Source organism: Canis lupus, chromosome 1 (assembly GCF_048164855.1).
Source record: "Canis lupus baileyi chromosome 1, mCanLup2.hap1, whole genome shotgun sequence".
Classification (NCBI taxonomy): Eukaryota; Metazoa; Chordata; class Mammalia; order Carnivora; family Canidae; genus Canis; species Canis lupus.
In genome coordinates this window covers 6291989-6311473 of record NC_132838.1, presented here as the reverse complement: position 1 = coordinate 6311473, position 19485 = coordinate 6291989, and the positions used below count along the sequence as shown (strand labels likewise).

The window sequence follows — 19485 nt, the reverse complement described above, 5'->3', positions numbered from 1 at the left end:
GCCCAAGGCAGATGCTTAACCAACAGATCCACCCAGGCACCCTAGCCTGAACTATTAAGAGCACTTTTTGAATTGGAAACAAATGTAGTAAGACTTTGATTAAAGAAAAATGAATAGATATTTCACCAAAGAATATATACAAATGGCCAACAGGTATATGAAAAAGTTCTCAACTTCACTAATCATCTGGAAAATACAAATCAAACCAAAGTGAGATATCATCCACACCTGTTAAAATGGCTATTATCAGAAAGACAAAAGATAACATATGTCGGGGTGCCTAGGTGGCTCAGTTAGTTAGGCCTCCAACTCTTGATTTTGGCTCAGGTCATATCTCAGGGTCATGAGATCAAGCCCCAATTTGGGCTCTGTGCTCAGAACAGTTAGCTTGTCCCTCTCCCCTAGCCCCCACTTGCACTCTTTCTCTATCTCAAATAAATAAAATCTTAAAAAAAAAAGATAACAAGTGTCGGTGAGAATATGGAGAAGGAATTCTTGTGCACTGTTGGTGGAAATGTAAATTGGTGCAGCTACTATGGAAAACAGTGTTGCAGTTTCTCAAAAAATTACACATAGAACTACTATATCTTCCTGCAATCCCACTTCTGAGTATATATCCAAAGGGAATGAAACAAAGGAAATGAAATCAAGATCTTTTTTTTAAATTTAAATTCAAGTTGTTATCATATAGCATAGTACTTGTTTCAGGACTAGAATTTAGTGATTCATCACTTACATACAATACTGGGTGCTCATCCCAACAAGTACCCTCTTTAATACCCGTCACCCATTTAGCCCATTCCCCCCATCCACCTCTCCTCCAGCAACCCTCAGTTTATTCTAACTATAAAGTCTCTTATAATTTATCTGCAATCAAGATCTTGACAAGCTGTGTTCTATTCATTGCAGTATTATTCACTATAGCCAAAATATGGAAACAACCTAAAAGCCCATCAATAGATGTCTGGATAAGGAATATATATTTATAAATTTAATAAATTTTCATTATATATAGTGGAATATTATTCAACCTTAGAAAAAAAAGAAGGAAATCCTACCATTGGTAATAACATGGATGAAACTGGAAGACAGGATGCCAATTGACAAGCCAGGCACAGAAAGATAAATGATGCATAATCACCCTTGTATGTAGATCTAAAGCATTGAATTGAATTCATAAAAGCAGAGAGTTGAATGGTAGTGGCCTGGAGCAGGGGGTGGGGGAAATGAGGAGATGTTGGTTAAAGGGTACAACATTTTTAGTTATGCAAAATAAATGAATTCTGGAGATGGAAACTCTACCATGGCAACAAGTTAACAATACTGTATCATATACTTGAAACTTGGTTAGATCTGAAGTGTTCTCACCATGGAAGGAAGAAATGGAGGGAAGGAGGGAGGGAGGAAGGAAGGAAGGGAGAAAGGAAGGGAGGAAAGGAGGGTGAAAATAGTAGTGTGAAATGATGGATATGTTAATTAGGTTGGCTAGTGGTGAAAACTTTAGAATGTATACATAGTTCATTCAAAACATTATATTATACAAGTTAAATAGATACAATTTTTATTTGTCAATTACACCTCACTAAAGCTGGGGAAAAGTAAATGTACTGAGTTTTGAAGTGCAATTTGAATTTAAATAAATTCAATAACACTAAATGTTGGGATGACAGCACTTCCTCAGAAATACATTACTAAGCGTGAAACTATATTTTCTTAACTTGATATATATATATATATATCTGATATATATATAAAATCTGTTGTCATCTTATCTATTCTAGTTAGACTGTGGAACCAAAGAAGACAGGACATTTCTTGCACCCCTATGTTCACAGTGAGATGTTTATGCGTTATTTTTAATCTTTGGATAATTATTCATTTGACTTTTGAAGTAACAGCTTAGGTAAATTTTTAGTTAACATACAACTTTCATTTTACTGGCAAACAATTATGAATTCTAATCAGGAGTCTCCCTTTAAAATAAATTGTGTCTACAAGATAACTTGAATGCATATTGTATGAGGTAGAAAATACTTAGCAGCATATTTATGGAAAAATACATGTGGCATACATCCAATTAGTTATTCTTTTATTGAAAAGATGTTCTTTATGTCTTAAAAGCAACTAGCTTATGAAAGATGAATATTCTTTGCTAAGAAGTATGATTGTTTTAATCTTAAGTAAATAAAGGTGTCACTTCCTATCTGGTGGGGGAATCAGAATATAGAAATTAAAAGATTTTTGTCCCCTTGCATAAGAAATAGGACAGCTATAAGTTTTCTCTGAAATCACACCTTTCATTCAGAGCATCAATTTCAGAGATATTTGAGCTTTCTGCAAATGAAAATTTGCAGCCGGGCTGGAAAGTGGGTGCTTTTTGATTAACAACAACTCCTGCTGAATTTCCGTCTGTTTCATTTTTTAAGTAGAGTGGTATTGTCTTTTTCCCCCTTTTTCATCCCATTCTGACCCATTTATTACTAGAGTATTTCTGAGAAATTCAATCCCCCCCCCACCATCTTTTTTATCATCTTATAATAATGTTGGTTAGTGGGATTAAATAAAAACTGCCTCTTTTTTATTTTTTCTTATTCCCCCAGTAAAAGTTTCTACTTTAGTAGATTACATGGCAAATGACAACTCATGCCATTGGGAAGGATTTAACTACATCAGGGTAGTATTTTGCAATAAACTTTATAGGAAAAATTGCATTCAGAAGCATAATACAGTAACCTCCTGACTGCTTTTTTTAACCCGTTTTTTCAAGAATTTTTTTTTTTTAATTTGAGAAAGTTATTTAGGTGCTGTATGCTACATTTCAGTGAAATCAGCTATCAGTTTTCTGTTTAGCTAGGTATTTGCATACCCAGTCTCACTCCCTGGAGGATATGGCACCTAAAACTAGGGCATAAGAGAGTAGAATTAACTTTTACTCATGATGGTAATGTTGGCTCAGATGCCTGGCCTGAGGCTATACCTAGAAATGCAGTTTTATACAAATATCCATCAAACTCAGAATTAATCGGGGCTTTTCAGCCCCTACACATTGTCACACAATAGAGAGTATCTATGAACGATGAATGGATAATTTAACAAATATGACAAAATATTAATATCTTTATGTTTTGAATGGAAAATTCAGGGTGTCATATTATTAATGCATTCACTGGGTGAACTTCTGTTGAATTCCAACTTTGTATAAGGCACTGCTCTGGGTGCTCAGACAAATCACTGTCACTGGCAGCAAGGAGTTTATATTATCTTAAGTAACATACCTTGCTTCAAAAACTGGTTATCTGGGAACTGTGGCCCCTGACTCACTTTTCCCCCCATAATAACTTCCAATTTATCCATTTTAGTGTGGGTTAGCAAAACTGCTAATAAATGAGATTAAGTGATTTTACTGTGAGTGGCCTAGAATTGCCAATTTTTCTTCTACTTTCTACTCTAGGCCTTGCTAATTGGGCATTACTAATGTAAAGATCAGAGGATGTATCTGACTCGATTAGAATGAAATTAGAAGTTTGGAGTAGGAACAGCCATTCTTCCCTACTATGGGCCCACTAGCTAATTTTATAAAGAGGGAAAAAGGAAAGAGTGAATTAGCCATTAGGTGGAGATATGAGGGTGTATGCTTTGCAGTCCCAGTAGGAGCCCATCATTAATGCCATAAAGCATCATAATTTATGTCAACTTTCTCAGATCCCCAGATTATACCTATAATGTGTACTTACCACAATTAAAATTGTCACCATTATTTTTCCAATAAAACTGAGTTAAAACCTGGAAAGAGTAGCTATTTAAAATAGAAAATGTATTAGTAATGTGATTTCAACAAAAATTGGAAACAATGGTTATGTTTATTTACATAGCTATTTAGGTTATGTTTTAATAGTTGGTAATTATGCCATAATTATACTTCCATCATTTTATTCATAATAATGTCACCTTAATTCTGAACCTCATAAATCCTTATAAATGTATACCTTAATGAAATATGAAATACATTTCTTATCTTGTAAATGGTTAAGAAAAGAAGACATGGATGTATAAAACATATAAAAATCTTTAAAGGTCAAAAACAGGAAGACATATATTTTAGTATAATAATTTACCTATATTCCTCAGCTACCTAGCTCTAAATTTATTTCCACGCTGAGACACAAATCTTAGGAATAAATATGTTAAGCTCTGGCTTGGGTGACTTTTGGCACATTGTTCGGTTATAGGTTAGATGGGTCTATGGATGGAATATGCCATGGGGAGCCACTGGATCACCAATAAATTTGGTTAAAAGTTTGGGGCATATGGATAAAGCTATTTTTTTTTCAAAAAAGTAAAAGTACACTTTAGTTTTAAGAAGGAGGATTTTGTCTAAGTCCCTCATGTATCTTAATTTTTTTTTTCATTTATTCTAATCAATATAGAACACAAAATGCTCATTCTACAATTTGTCAACTTTATTCTTAAGATTCATGGATTTGGAAAAGCATGGAAAATGACAGAGTTCAACAATATTTATTGATGTTTGGCTCTATGTAGCCTTGAGAGTCTACTTCTGCCAAGGACATACAAAAATAGGGAGATGGTAAGAAATCTTCATTGTTCTTATTCTTATCAAAACATTGAGTTAGAGCAACCAAATAGCTTAGAATTCAAGGGAAGACAGATGACCACCAAGAGACATAGGATCCACGAACTGGATTATGCAAAGGTCAATGCTTGGAAGTTATGGTCAGCACACGAGTGGGATAGAATACACCTAAATTTTCGATAAATTCTGATAGACTGAGCATGGACTAGAGAGGCATCATCAGAAACATGGAAACCCCCAAGCCCCAGAGGAATCCCACCTGCTGTTAGACTCCATGGAGGCTCAGGGAAACCACTGTGGGCAGGGCGGCCAAATGGAAAGGGCCTCTGTATTAGTGCAGGAATCGGCCACTGTGGTAAAGGCACGTGACTACTTTCCCTGCCTATTCTTTTCCCTCTTAAGTAAAGGCCTTAAGATGCTAAGAAAGGAAGAGCAAATCCCAGGGCTCCAAGATTAGCAGCAGGAGGGAATAAAGCCCCACTAACTTTCTTCTATTAAGAAAAAAGAGAAAGCCTCTTGACCAGAGATCACAAGTAAAATGGTCTGGCTGGAGGAAGAACACTTTTCACATGAGGAAAGCAGGGAAGGATCATGAAATCACACCTCCTAACTGCAGGAGGGTCAGAAAGATTCTAGTACCCAGAATTCTAGAGCAATTCAGTAGGGGGAGAGCTGCCCTGAACAAGATCCCTCAGAGGTAGCAGGAGGAGAGGAGAGGCCAGGGTGCTGAGGAAGCCTGGAGTTGAAATGCTGTAGCTTCCTGACCTGAAGCTGGATCCTACAAAAGAGACTCCCCCAGAAGTCCTCACATGGAAGATGGGTAGGAACACAGAGGAGAGAAACCCTTTCGTAGTGCAGACATGTGGAAAATGCTACCAGTTGTGGGGAGACCAGCAACACTAGACAAACTGTCAGGGCCACAGCCTACTGGCCTAAGCACAGCCCAGTGGCAGCCCCCCGTTTGGGGAACCTGAAGATGACAATGCGCTAAGCACAACCACAAAACCACTACCAATGCTAACAGCCTTGAAGATGAAGAAGCATGCTCATTTCTGGGCATTTCCGTTTCCCTCAGTCACTGATGTTCTTTATGTGACATTCAATATTCAGTCAACATTTATGAGACAAAATCCTGCAAAAAGCAAGGGAAAAAAACTAATTGTTAAAACAAAACCATGAACTGACCCAGCTATAGAAGTGACCTAGATGTTAAAATTTTCAGACTGGGCAGTAGGAGTATTGTAAGTATGTAAAATAATCTAATGGAACAGATGGACAATATACAGAACAGATGAAGAATTTCAGTAGAGAAGTAGAAATTACATGAAAATGTGGAACAAAATACCAGGGATAAAGAATTTCCTTGACAGTTTCATCAGCGGACTTGACCCAGCTGAGTAAGTTACCCTGATCAGTAAACTTACAATGAAATCAAGAAAAATACCCAAAACCAGACCCAAAGAGGGGAAAAAAAAAAAAAAACTAAACTAAAAAAAAAAAAAAACAAAACAAGGACCAGAAAAACCAAGAGTGTTGCCACAATATCGAAAAGTCTGATGTATGTGCACATGTAAGTCCCAGAAGGAGAAGAGCAAGAAAATGTGCAGGAAACATATTGAAAAGATAGTGGCACTGAAATGTCAAATATAGAGAAAAATGTCAAGCCATAAATCCAAAGTAGCTCAGAGACCTGCTCAAGCAGGATAACCCCATACAAATAAATAAATAAAAACTAAGAACCAAAATTTAAAAAATGATAAAAAAAAAAAAATCTTTTGGTTCTGTTTCTCAGGAGAATCCCAATGATACAACATTTCAATTAGACACAATTCAAGTCTCAAAGCATATTTGCTGGAATGATCACAAAGTATCAAATACACACTATGGGCCTGGGGCATGTATGCATTTGATTTGTGAATCCATATATAAGAAATGGTTTTAATCTCAGTTTGTGAGATGCAGAACATCGTGGTGGATAGCACGGGCTCTATAGACGGATTTATGCATTTAAATCACAGCTCCAACATGTCACTTGTGTGACCCTGAGCAAGTTCCCTGATTTATCTGTACCTCCTTCTCTTCTGTAAAATGGGATAACATGAGAACTCATTGCCTACGGTTGTTAAATTAAATTAGTTAAAATATTAAGTCCTTTGAATGATGCCTGTCACATGGAAAATGCTAAAACTTGTTAACTAGATATTATGATAATTTATTATGATATTTGTTTAGTAAGGACCGTTGAATTACCTTTTTCTCCATTTGAATACATTTACATAACACGGCATACATCTGGGAGTGATTATATAACATTTGATCAACTCTGTCCAATAAGTGAAAAATAAAGAGTGATGCTCCAGTTTATAGTAGCTTCTAATCCGGGAAAAGAATACACATCCAGAAGATAAACCCTCTGTAAGAGTATTTGTACCTTCCTGCAGATGGTTTACTCGTCCATGATACCAATCAGGCACAAAGTAATCAACGTGGCTCTAATGCTCCCTTCTGACTTTTAAGTTTTGTTTTGTTGGTTTTTTGCTCACTTCGGAAGTAATTACTTTCAATAATTACTCTGATTTTATTTCATCTCAACAGTCTTTCAGGGCTGTTTTAAAATTGGGTCCAGTTCCAGTTTTACAGTGCCCTATAATGCACTAAGAAATATACTTCTTCTTAAGAAATTACTGTGTTCTTTAAAGGTGCACATTTATAATTATAAATATATGATGTGAAAAGATTCTTCTGAGAATAATTCTACAGTGACTATAAAGTAAGGAGTGATGGATTAGAAAAAGTCCTTGGAACTTTCAAAACCTGACCTTTACACCTGGCCCTCATATACACCGACCTGTCCTTAGAGGAGTACATTCGTTTTATTCTCACATCCTGATATATATGACACCCATACTAATATTTGTAAGTTAATATTTTCAAAAATCTTGTAATGAGCTAAAGCCCATAAGGGCATTCAATAACTTATAAACCACAATTTAAAGGTAATATCTTCTTTTGAATCACACTCTATAACAAACACTTATTTTTAATGTGGTTTAGGCTTATGTGACAACAGAAAGTGCCAGATTGCAAAGCCCTGTTTAAGCAAAGTACCGAGTGTTAGTTTTACAGCTTCACAGAATTTCAAGTTTGGACATTATTTCATTAAAGCAGAAGGGCCAGTTCTGAAGTCCTTACTTTGTCTTCATAAAGAAAACTGATGGGTTTAGCCCCAATTGTAATATGAAAAGTCCTAAATTCATTTATTTTTACCAGTAAGTGGTACTTTCATTTAGGGAAGTTTCAGAAGTAGTTTACATTCATTTGTCAGTCTTGTTGCTGGATACATTCTCTGATTTAGATGCCCCTGCCACCATTTGTTCTCTGGTGGATAATAGATAGGGAGAGAGATTGATTACAAAGTTGTAATTCAATCCATACATCGTGATGATGTTTATGATATTATCAGTACCTTGAGATTAAATTACAGCTTGCCATCCATCTTCCCTCTCTTTGCCCATTCGCCTTCCTAATATATAAGAAAAAAAAACTCAAAGTTTTATAAGCACATACCAAAATGAAAAGAAAGAAATATATTCAAAAGTTTCTGAAATGATGTAGTGTTGTTATGGGTAATTAAACCACTTTTTCTTTAAGGAAACAAACTGATAAATTAGTGGAAACATACACATAAAAACACTAGAGCAGTCATTAGAGTGATTTACTCTCATTAAATTTTTAAGCTCTATTGGAACAGTACTAAGACATATACCAGTAATAACTTTTAACAACTCAGTGTAGCATTCTCTGCACAGGAGAAAAATGGGTGGCAATGAATACTTTGGAGCTTCTGCAACCGTGTCCCTCCATGTTGAGCATCTAGAACCATGGAGGCACCATAAATCTCTCCTTGGTCCCTCAGGGCTCTTTTGCAGATGATGAAGCCCAGGCCAAGAACAGTCCAAGAACTTGGAAATTGGACAAGATTATCTTAAATCTTCTAGTCATTCTGTTACGGTGTACAGAGACCAACCTGGCTGATGTCCCGTAGTCTTTGGTAGAAGAGCATTCCTCAAAATGTAATGTGCATAAGAATTATCAGAGGTCCTTGTTCAACATCGACCCCCAGCTCCAGAGATGGTCTTGGGACTCTATATATTTAACAAGTATATTAGCAAGTAATTCCATCATGCCGGGGTCTGAGAAACCTGCCTCTGGAAGTGGAGTGCTTAATCTAAGTATCACACTCAAGGACTCAAGGGTTGAATCAGTTTTGAAACCTCTCCCCATTAGTAACTGAAAAAAGTATGACAGAGGGTAATGAAAATGTACCTGTCTTCTGAATCTAAGTATTGTTTTTGAAGTGCTCAAAAGTGTTTCTAAAGATGAAAAATGGTTTCTCTTTTGCTGAATCAAATACATCTAAATAGCTGACTTATTTTCCCACACTCTTTGGAATGTGTCTCTGTGTTCACTTTTGACGTTACAACTACTTGAAATAGCTGTCTTCATTTGCATTTCTTTTTATCGTTTTAAATTTAAAAAATGGAATCATCTTTTTATCTCTGCATTTACATTATATCCTTATTATTTACTGCTAATACAATCTGGTTGCATTTAAAAATCCAAAATCCTTGTCATTGGAAGTTCTCTATCAGGGTAGTTTATCAGACTGATTTCTAAGTTAAATCTCTCAAAAGTCTATATATTCAATGCTGACTATGTTCACATCTCTGTTTATGTTCTATAGGTGAGCCCAAAATGATATATAAAAATATGTACTTGGCCTTGCCTCAATTATCCAGAAATGAGAGAAAAACAGAGTAAGCTCTCGAAAGTTCTCAAGAGCAAGTTCAAGAACAAGAGACAGAACAGTGTAACTTAATAGTGAGCCATGGTGGCAGATGAGACAGGATTGACAAGTGGAAATCCCAATCTTTGTGCTGGGGGAAACTAGGAAGATGGGGGTGGGGGGTTGACTCAAAAAAGCAGCAAATGTAGAGGAATTGTCTTAGTGTGGAATGCTGAATGTGTGGAGAAGGGAAGTTAAGCTCTGTTACACTTCCAGTGTGAGTAGTAACATTGAAGTTATGGTCCTCAAAATACAGGTTAAGATGTGTCCATCAGAATATTGTTAGTAGTTGAAACGATGAAAATGAGCACCATTTCCCTTATTTAGAAGTAAAAGAGGGCGAGACAACAGAACCAAGGGTATGTTCCCACACAGAAGGAAAAGTTATTCAAATCTCCATGCCCCAAAAGAAATAAATTTCAAAAACAGGAGAATCTATGACCAAGTAATAGACTTAAAACATAACAAAAGAGATCCATACCTAATTCATCAGCGCACCCATCCCTCAAACAAAATGTCTTACTCCTCTAAGAGAGGAGTCACAAAATTTTTTCATTAAGCAAAATATGAACTGCAAACTAGAATAACATTAAAGAAATGCATGGGAGTTCTCTTTCCTAATAGGTTTACGAAATAGTCGTTACCCATACAGCTAAATAACATCTTTTTTAAAAAAATGATTTACTTATTTAATTTCTACTGGAAAATCTTGGCCTCAGGAAATGAGTGCAAACAATGTTAGATATGGTCAGGTTTCCTAGGAAGAGGAGTACAGTGGCAGCCATGGTGTGGAGGCATTGGCCTCAAGACTTCTCTAGTTATTGCTGAGAACATTCATTCCATGGTTTAGACTCTTATATTTCTGAATTATTAAAGCAACATTTGTTTTACAAATGGTGAGCTCCAGAAAAACCTATATTGTACAGATAAACAAGACGCATGCTTGTACATGACCAAGTTGTCCAAGGACCTTCCTGTTCAGAACATGAGGTGGAATTCCCTGAATTGATTGACAACTTATTGGGCATCTAAGCCCGGATTTTGTGTCTCATCAACAATACCTTACTAAGTGATGTAAGATGTAACCAACACACTGTTATTTTTACATTTTGCTCTTTAGTTGACTGTGGCTTCCATCTGAGTGGATATGTAATCTGTCTAAAGAGACTAGAAAGAAGATTAACCAACCTCTTCACCACATACTAAGGTCCTTCTCCCTCCCATCTTTGGATGGTAAGATTTTTTTTTTTTTTTAATCACGACCTACCTCATCTTGAATGAATCAGAGCCACATTTGTTAAGGAGCTAATCTTTCAACATAAAGCAAGATAGCTCTGCATTTTAAGGACAGATGGTAATGCCAGAAGACATGTGGGCACTCCAGCTCACCTTTTATTCTTGGCCAGATAACTTTATCTGTGCCTCAGTCACATCCTTGGTAAACTCTGGATAATGACAGTATCTGCTTGTACTATTGCCATGAAGATTAATTTAGTTAATACACATAAAGTGTTTACTCCATAGTAATTGCTATTAGGTTTTAGCTACTATTATTTTTAGCCTCTACCCCTCAAATGTGATTCTGTATAGTGGTGCCCTAAAGAACAAGCTCACCTCTTTCATGTGACCTCTCTTCATATTTGGAGACTGCTCTCATGTACCCCCCTTGGACTTTTGTTCTGCAAGCATGGTGCCCACAGTCTTCTAACTAATTCTCAAATGCCATGGTCCTGAGACCTGTAATCCCAGTTAGTCTCTTACTGCTCATGTCTATACTCTGTAAATTAACTTTGTGATGTGAAAATCACAGAGCTGCATAAGATCATTAGCTTACTACTTCTTCTTAAAATATTACTGCAGAACTATGTATTTCACAAATTGAGAGTTAGAGGAAATGGAAACAGGTGGGGAGGGCAGAGAGAACTGGGTCCAGACTCAGCCTCTAAATTCAGGGACTAGGGGATCCCTGGGTGGCGCAGTGGTTTAGCGCCTGCCTTTGGCCCAGGGCACGATCCTGGAGACCCGGGATCGAATCCCACATGAGGCTCCCGGTGCATGGAGCCTGCTTCTCCCTCTGCCTATGTCTCTGCCTCTCTCTCTCTCTCTGTGACTATCATAAATAAATAAAAATTAAAAAAAAAATAAATAAATTCAGGGACTAGTTGACCAGGTGTATGACCTTGGGGAATTCGCTCATGGAGAAAATGAGAGGATGATAAACACCACTGTTCCTTCAAACGTGTAAATAGGGAAAATACCATCCTTCCGTCACAATTGTTGAAAAGCTTCAAGGCATATTTGTCTTGTTTAAAATAAATTCCTCATTCCCAGTCAGTCTCTACAGAACATTTGCTTTTCTCAATAATATTGATCATGATATGATTTTATTGAATTCACTTATTCACTGCTTTAGATTACTCCTCCACCCCAATCAAGATCGTTTTTCCCCAGAAGGACAAGGACTCCATTTATCTTTGTCACCATTAGCTTTTCAATACCTGATACATACTAGGTGCCCAATAAATAAGTGTTGACCAAATGAATGTTTGGCACATGATAGTCATACAATTAATGGTTCTTCGTTTCAGGATGAACTTATGGAAGCATGAAAAGTATCTATTAAACAATGTCTCAGAGGAATTAATCAAAAGTTTTACAGAAAGTTGTGCAGCCTCTGAAAGGTTGGTGTAAGACAGATATGCTGAAGTACTTGATAGTTAAGGTCTTGCAGAAGGTGATTTAGAATGCTAATTATCCCACAAACCCTGTTCTTTATTTCTCTCTCTGAGCGAGTGAGTCCTGATATTGAGCTGAACACGGGACTTCAAAATAAACCCTTTATCTTCCAGTTCCCTTTGCAACTATACATATAGGGCCACATAAAGCAGTTCTGGATATAATAAGAAAAATGACGTGTTGGGGTGCCTGGGTGGCTCAGTCATTTGAGTGTCCGACTGATGATCTCAGGGGCCTGGGATGGAGCCCAATGATGGGCTCCATGCCTAGCAGGGAGCCTACTTGAATATTTTTTCCCTCCCTGTATCCCTCCCCTCGCTTGCCCCATCTCACTCTCTGTGTCTAAAATCAATCAATCAATCAATCAATCTTTAGAAAAGTGATATGTAGGAATTCTTGGAAGTGTGACCTTGTCAGTACCCTTTGTTCTCCATGAAAACCAGAATGGAGGTATGTGATGAGCCATCCTGAGTCACGTGGATAAGGGCAACATGCTAGGAGGAAACCGCCTGGAGAGAAAGAGCCTAGATTGTTGACTCCTGACAACTTTGTAGATCTGAGCCGCCACATCAGCTTGAGAAATAGCCATCTTTCTTTCTCTCCAAGGTAATTATTTGTGGTCTCCATCATAGTCAGACAAATTTATATCCTGAATATAAATGCACACCATCAGTGCTTTAAATATAGATCTTTGCCCTTCTACTCATCATATGAGCTCTTAAAAACAGGGTTAGTGATAAATTGTCAACCTTATATGGCTACATTCTCTTTTTATTACATATATACTGATTACCTTCTGTGAAGACAAGTATTAGAGGATTTTTTTCTTAAGGATGGAGATATAGTGGGTTGAATAGTGTTCCCCAAAATTCTTAGTCACTCAGGACCTCAGAATGTAACATTATTTGGAAATAGGACTTTGCAAATGTAATTAGTTGAAGATCTCAAGACGAAATCATCCTAGATTTAAGGCAGGTACCAATGGCCAATGTCCTTATTAGAAAAGGAGGAGCTTACCCATACAGTCACACAAGAAAGGCCATGGGAAAACAGAGGCAAAGATTGGAAGGATGCTGCTGCCATGAGCCAAGGAGCCACCAGAAGCTGGAAGAAACAAGAGGATATTCTCCTCTAGATCCTTCAGAGGAAGTGTGGCTATGCCACCACCTTGATCGTAGACTTCTGGCTTCCAGGACTATGAAAGAATAAATATATGTTGTTTTAAGCCACCAGTTTTTGGGGGGGAATTTGTTAAGCTATAACCAGGAACTAATACAGATGTTAAATTAGATTTTCTCTTCAGCTCTAACTTTTGGGCTGTCAGTGGGCCCCAGCAAAAAAAAAAAAAAAAAAAGAATGGCACACTCAAAGGGTTTAACTGAAGGAAGTTAGGATTAGGAGAATTGAGGGCCCATGATGCACTAGCAACAGAGAAACGATGTCACCCCTAGGACTGAAGACATAGGGAGAATGTGCATTTCTGGAGAAACTGTCAGGGAGATAATGTAGCAGTCAGCCTCTGGAGGCATAGAGCAGGATAGTAAGGGGCACAGAATGGATCTGGGCATGAGCTGCAATAGACAATAATAAGCAGAGTTTCCATGAGTTGATGTGGCAGGATATACAGCCATTCCAAAGGATAAACTAGATAGCGAAGCCTCAAGGGAGAATACATTTAGTAAAACTTAGGTTTACCATGAAGCTTGGCAAAGAAGAGGCACCACGAATCTACTTACACAGATGATCTAACTCTAGTTGTAACACTATGCCAATTATAATTACGTGAAGTCAGAATATATGTCATCTCAAATTTTGTAGGTACTGAACAGTAGGTTATCAGGCACACGGCATATGAATGTGACTGCCAGGTAAATAGATTTATGATACATGTGAGGAAGATTTGATAGTCCCAGTGTGTACACTAGGTAAAAGTGTTTGAATGCATGGCTGAATGAATAGAGATTTCTCAGAGTTGCGCTACAAACTCCAGGTATTAGGAAGATACCAAGCCCAGCGTGCCCCTGGCCAATCTGATCTGCTGGAACAATGCTCTGTATTTTCGTATAAGAACGGTTTTCAAAGCACAGAGAGACATTATACATGCACAATTTTCAGAGACTCAGACTTTGAATTTTTCAACAAAATGTAATGAAATGGGCAAGAGCCCTGCTAAAGGTGAAATCCCTTATCATGCAATGCCTTTCACCTGAGAAATAATTTAGCTCTATTTTCAAGCAACCTCTCCTTCCAGATGATCAGTGAAGCGATATGTGCTCTGTAGGTTTAAACGGGGAGAATATTAATAGAATGTATCATATGTCGAATTTGAGTGGGAAATAACAGTGAAGAGAAATTGAGGTGGAAAAGGATTAGAAACCTGGTAAAATATTGGAAGGAGGAAAGAGGGCAACACACTCACTCATTTCACCAGATTGATAAAAAACAAACGGAGTCATCAGATGGATTCAGACGAGCCTCTTTCGGCCCTGGCGCCATAGAGAACGGGGAAATGATGGCAACATTTAAAAGTAGCAGCTTCTCCTTCCTCTCCCCGGGGGCGTTCATATCGGAGCCCAGGACAATTAGAGCAGAACGTTTAGCAAAAACCCCTAGAGTTGAATACTTTACTGAGAAGCTCTGTGGTTTGTGAAAGAATTCTGAATTTGAGGAGGTCTCTCACCATTTCCTATGATCAGGTCATTCACCGAGTTAAATATGTTTTGGGCACCCCCTTGGACGCTAAGCACTGTGAGAAGTGGAGGGTGAAACGGAACGCACAGCTCCTTCCTTCCCTCAAGGATCTCTAGCGTGTGAATGGAAAGGGTAAGTGGAACGTTTATTAGATGTGGTTTACATGTGATAATCACATCTTCGGGGTGATATAGAAACACAGGGGCCTAGCTCAGCTTTAGGGAACCCGGACATATTTCCAAAAAGAGGTGACACTAGAGGTGGATGCATCGATTTGTGGAGGTTGAGCAAACTGAGGAGGGAAGGAGGCTGCATCCGGTGAGGAAATCAGCACGAACGAAGAAAAGAGCAGGAAGGGGCTGGTGCTTACAGGCAGCTCCAATAGGTGTGTTGAGCAGGAGTGAGGGCGTAGCTCGTGGAGGGGCGTGGCCACGGCAGGGGGCGTGGCCATGGGAAATGGGCTGCCCATACTCCAGAGCAGTTTAGTAAGGGGCAGGGGCGTGACAAGGGGTGTGGCCGCAGGTGAGGGCGTGGCCCGGCAGGGGCGTGTCCGTGACGAGGGGCAGGGCTGTCCGTGAAGGCGTGGCTTGGCAAGGGGCCGTGGCCGTGGTAAATAGCCTGACCATAGTCCAGAGCAGTTTGGTAAGGGTGTGACTGCAGGTGGGGGCGTGGCTTGGTGAGGGGGCGTGGCTATGGTAAATAGGTCTGACCTTAATCCAGAGCATCATAAGAGGCGTGGCCGCAGGTGAGGGCGTGGCGTGGTGAGGGGCGTGGCTGTAGTGAGTGGGTGAGGCTACCAAGTGACAAAGGTGTTTCTAGAGGATGAAAGAACAGGAGGCTAACAGTAGTTGGCATATGGAATAGGTAATGGAATCTCTGAGCTAGGAAGAGTCTTAACTGAGGTGAGGCTGGAGACTTTGTAGGTGACGAATCTCTCCAGCCTCAGTGTAACACGGGAATTGAAACAAGGACCAGTGAGGAAGGAAAGAAACTGGGAAACTAGTGAATAATCAAGAAAAGGGATCCAATGGCATGGACTAGAACAGGAGCAGTAGGGAAGGGGGAGAAGAAGACAGATCATGACAGATGCAACGTCAAAGAGCAGAGTCGCTCGGCTGCCTCGGGAGCCCGCTCCCAGAGCCACCTGTGCCCTTTAGTCATCCCTCAGGAGTTCCACTTCTGGAATCTTAGCTCCATTAAATTGCATAAGTTTATACATAAATTATGAATCCTCAAAATCTCTCTCATTACATCTTTTGTTTGACTTTATCGAGATTACCTACACTTTTGCCTTGTCCTCAAACCCCGCTCTTTGGAGCTCCTTTTAGTGTGCCTCCAAGGCAGGTATAGTGCATCTCTCTCCAGGGCCCTCCTGACCATCTGTCAGCACACTGCATCAGCCCAATAGACTCACCTGCCTTCTCTCTTAAAAAATGGAAGGGGATGCATAGTGTTGGAGAAAGTAATCCTTTTTCTTTTTTTAAGATTTTTATTTATTTATTCATGAGACATACAGAGAGAGAGGCAGAGACACAGGCAGAGGGAGAAGCAGGCTCCATGCAGGAAGCCCAACGTGGGACGTATTTCCCTGATGGCCAGCGATGTGGAGCATTTTCTCATGTGCTTGTTGGCCATGTCTATGTCTTCCTCTGTGAGATTTCTGTTCATGTCTTTTGCCCAATTCATGACTGGATTGTTTCTTTGCTGTAGAGCACTGGGTGTTATGCTAAATGTTGGCAAATTGAACTCCAATAATAGAAAAAAAAAAAGAAAAACCGTCTCCTGACTTCCGATGTCTGAGTAAACACCTACCTCCAATCCCCATCCCCCAGAGTTAGCTCAGGAACTCCATCAACACAAGGGGCTGCACCCATCCTGGTGATGAGTATTCACCCGAGGCAGAAGGCCAGGAACCAAGCTCAGATGGGTGTCCCTTCCTCTTGCCTCTTCTATTGGCTTGCTTAGTAAGTCCTGTTGAAGACTGTAAATCAAAGGAATTGGCGTTTTAGTTTTTCATTAGATTGCTGTGAATGTAGGTTGCAAGATCAACTTCTAGGAGAAAAGGAGCAGGCCTTAGTGTCATTGGGAAGTTCATTTAAATTCAAAAGGTCATTCTTTAGCTATAAAACAAGAGGATGGAAGTAAAATGATCTCTGAGATTCCCTTCAGTTTAGATATAATTAACCATCCTTGAGTGCAATCATTTCAAAAACATATATTTTCAGGTGTTTTTTTTTTTTTTTTTCAAAAAGACAGGTCTTCAAGGTTTAACACCACAGATGCCTCATTATCCAAATACCTCCACACTTAAAATTCAATCCCACTTTCTGTCATAAAGAAATTATGTTTTGATTAAATTTTCTGAACCAGAAATATATGTTAAAAAATACAGAGGAGGATAAGAAATATAAACCTAAAACTCCCAAGCCAGAATAAGCCCAAACAAAAAGTACTTAGCAAACATGAATACAACAAAACAAAAATAAACTGGCTGAATTAAGACAAATGTATGGGAATTATTACATTTGTGTAAAATAAAATGCAATTATGAAAAATATTCTGAAAGTTTTTTTTTAACTTAAGTAGAATGAAACCCATACATTCTTGCGCAATGACTGAACTGTATTGAGTGGTGAGTCATATGTACAAGGACATAAAGGTTAATCAAAAAGCCTGAAGTTATATTCTACACAATGATTTCCTGGAATGCAATTATTTGCTCATTATGTAATCTCCTTTCCAGCAATGATATTCAAATGCGCATACTTTATTTTAAACAAGAGCTGCGTTTTCCAAGGCAGAACACAATTGGCATTGCAAGCTAGATGTGTGTATATATAATTAAAATCACCTCATGAATTTCAAGCTCTCCAATACAGTTATTTGTATTTTTTTTCCTAACCATCTCTCACATATATTTATTCCCAATGTTCAGGTTGGCTGTAAAACTTGAGAGCTTGGAAATGCAGTATCCTGTGGCTGCTGAATCACGGACCATTCCTCTGTGAAACCCTAACACAGATACTTACCCCTCAGAATTATTTTGAAGACTGAATGGTATAGCATGTGCAAAGTTCATACCACTGGCCTGGAATAGAAAGGTAATTATAGAAGATGTAGCTGTGAGGATGGGGAGGTGGAGGTAGGGTTGTGGCACCCTGGAACCAGATGGTGACACCCATGGCAATAAAGAAAGGAGGGCAGCAGGAGGAGTCGATGAGGAGCAGGGGGAGGATGGCCAGGAGGGGAGGACAGGAGGAAAAGGGGAAAGAAAGAGTTGTGTCTCACCTACCTCTAGGTTAGCTAGTTAGTCAGCTGTTACCTAGAACCATAAGTGTGGAATTCAGGACCAGGTGAAAATAACCAAGTTTGTAAGTGAAGGAAAAACACTGATATAAGTAGAAATGAAAAGTGTGACTTGTCAACAAAAAGGAAAAAATACTTCATCCAGCGAAATTGTCCTGAGACTAATCAATCAGTTAATCTTTGAATCACAAGATAAAACATACACAAGGTTTTATTTCAGATTCTTTATAAAGCTAAGCCATAGGTATTTGTTATTAAGACGCATGACTGGTAAAAGGAAGAAATAATATACGCCTGCCTTTTGTGTCTTAAAAATAGTTGCAGCCAGAGCAAAGCCCTGGGATGACAGGAAGAAAATGAAGTTACATTTTTCACACCTTCTGATTAACTTTCAATGCCTCCCAAGCCCCAACAACTGGAAACGAAGAATTTCGTGTTGAGCTAAATATTTAGAAATAAAAAATCTAATAATTGTTAGAGGACACAAATCAGAGCTGTATTCCTTCTGCAGCCTAATGCAGTACATTCAACAAAAGGTTAGAAAGCAATAATGAGCATGAATTCTTCTTTTTAAATCTTGCTCCCATTGCCAAGAATGTTTCCATAGTTCAGTACCTGCACTGTGTGTGTGTGTGTGTGTGTGAGCATGTGTGAGTGTGTAGTGTAATCTCCATGTCAGAATATTTAGCATCCGATTGTTTGGATTCAAGCCCCCTAATTTATTAGCTGGAGCCTTCTGGAAATCAACTACTTTGAACTCAGATTACTAGTAGTAAAACTGGGATGGCAGTAATGCCGACCTCACAGAAATTCTATACATGTCTGCGGTGTATTAGGCACTCCATTAATGATAGCTTTGTTATTATTTGTACATACACTTGTATAATAAAGACACTTTTGGGCAGCCCTGGTGGTTCAGCGGTTTAGCGCCACCTTCAGGCCAGGGTCTGATCCTGGAGACCAGGGATCAAGTCCCACGTCAGGCTCCCTGCAATGGAGCCTGCTTCTCCTCTGCTTGTCTCTGCCTCTCTCTCTTTCTCTGTGTCTCTCATGAATAAATAAATAAAATCTTTAAAAAAAATAAAGACACTTTTAACTCATTAACTCGTAGATCATAAATGTTCAACAGAAGAAAATACCAGAAGAGAATAAACAGCACACGCATATATATTTAAAAATGTACAAACCTATAAATACATATATAAAATGCATGATACTTATATAAAACATAATAATAAATATTCTTGGGATTACAGATAATCCCTGAAACCCACAAGTCTCCTCCAAATTACAGAACACACACAGTGATGTG

The 19485-nt window shown here is 38.6% G+C and overlaps 1 long non-coding RNA gene across 1 annotated transcript in view; it reads left to right on the top strand.

The window, feature by feature from the left end:
- Nucleotides 1-18616, top strand: part of LOC140610883 (uncharacterized) — a 36595-nt gene extending 17979 nt beyond the window's left edge. Inside the window, exons 3-7 of the long non-coding RNA XR_012012348.1 lie at nt 10561-10673; nt 12029-12121; nt 14873-14999; nt 17803-17968; nt 18492-18616. This is a non-coding gene — a long non-coding RNA (uncharacterized lncRNA). The remainder of the gene's footprint in view (nt 1-10560; nt 10674-12028; nt 12122-14872; nt 15000-17802; nt 17969-18491) is intronic.
- Nucleotides 18617-19485: the final 869 nt, after the last annotated feature.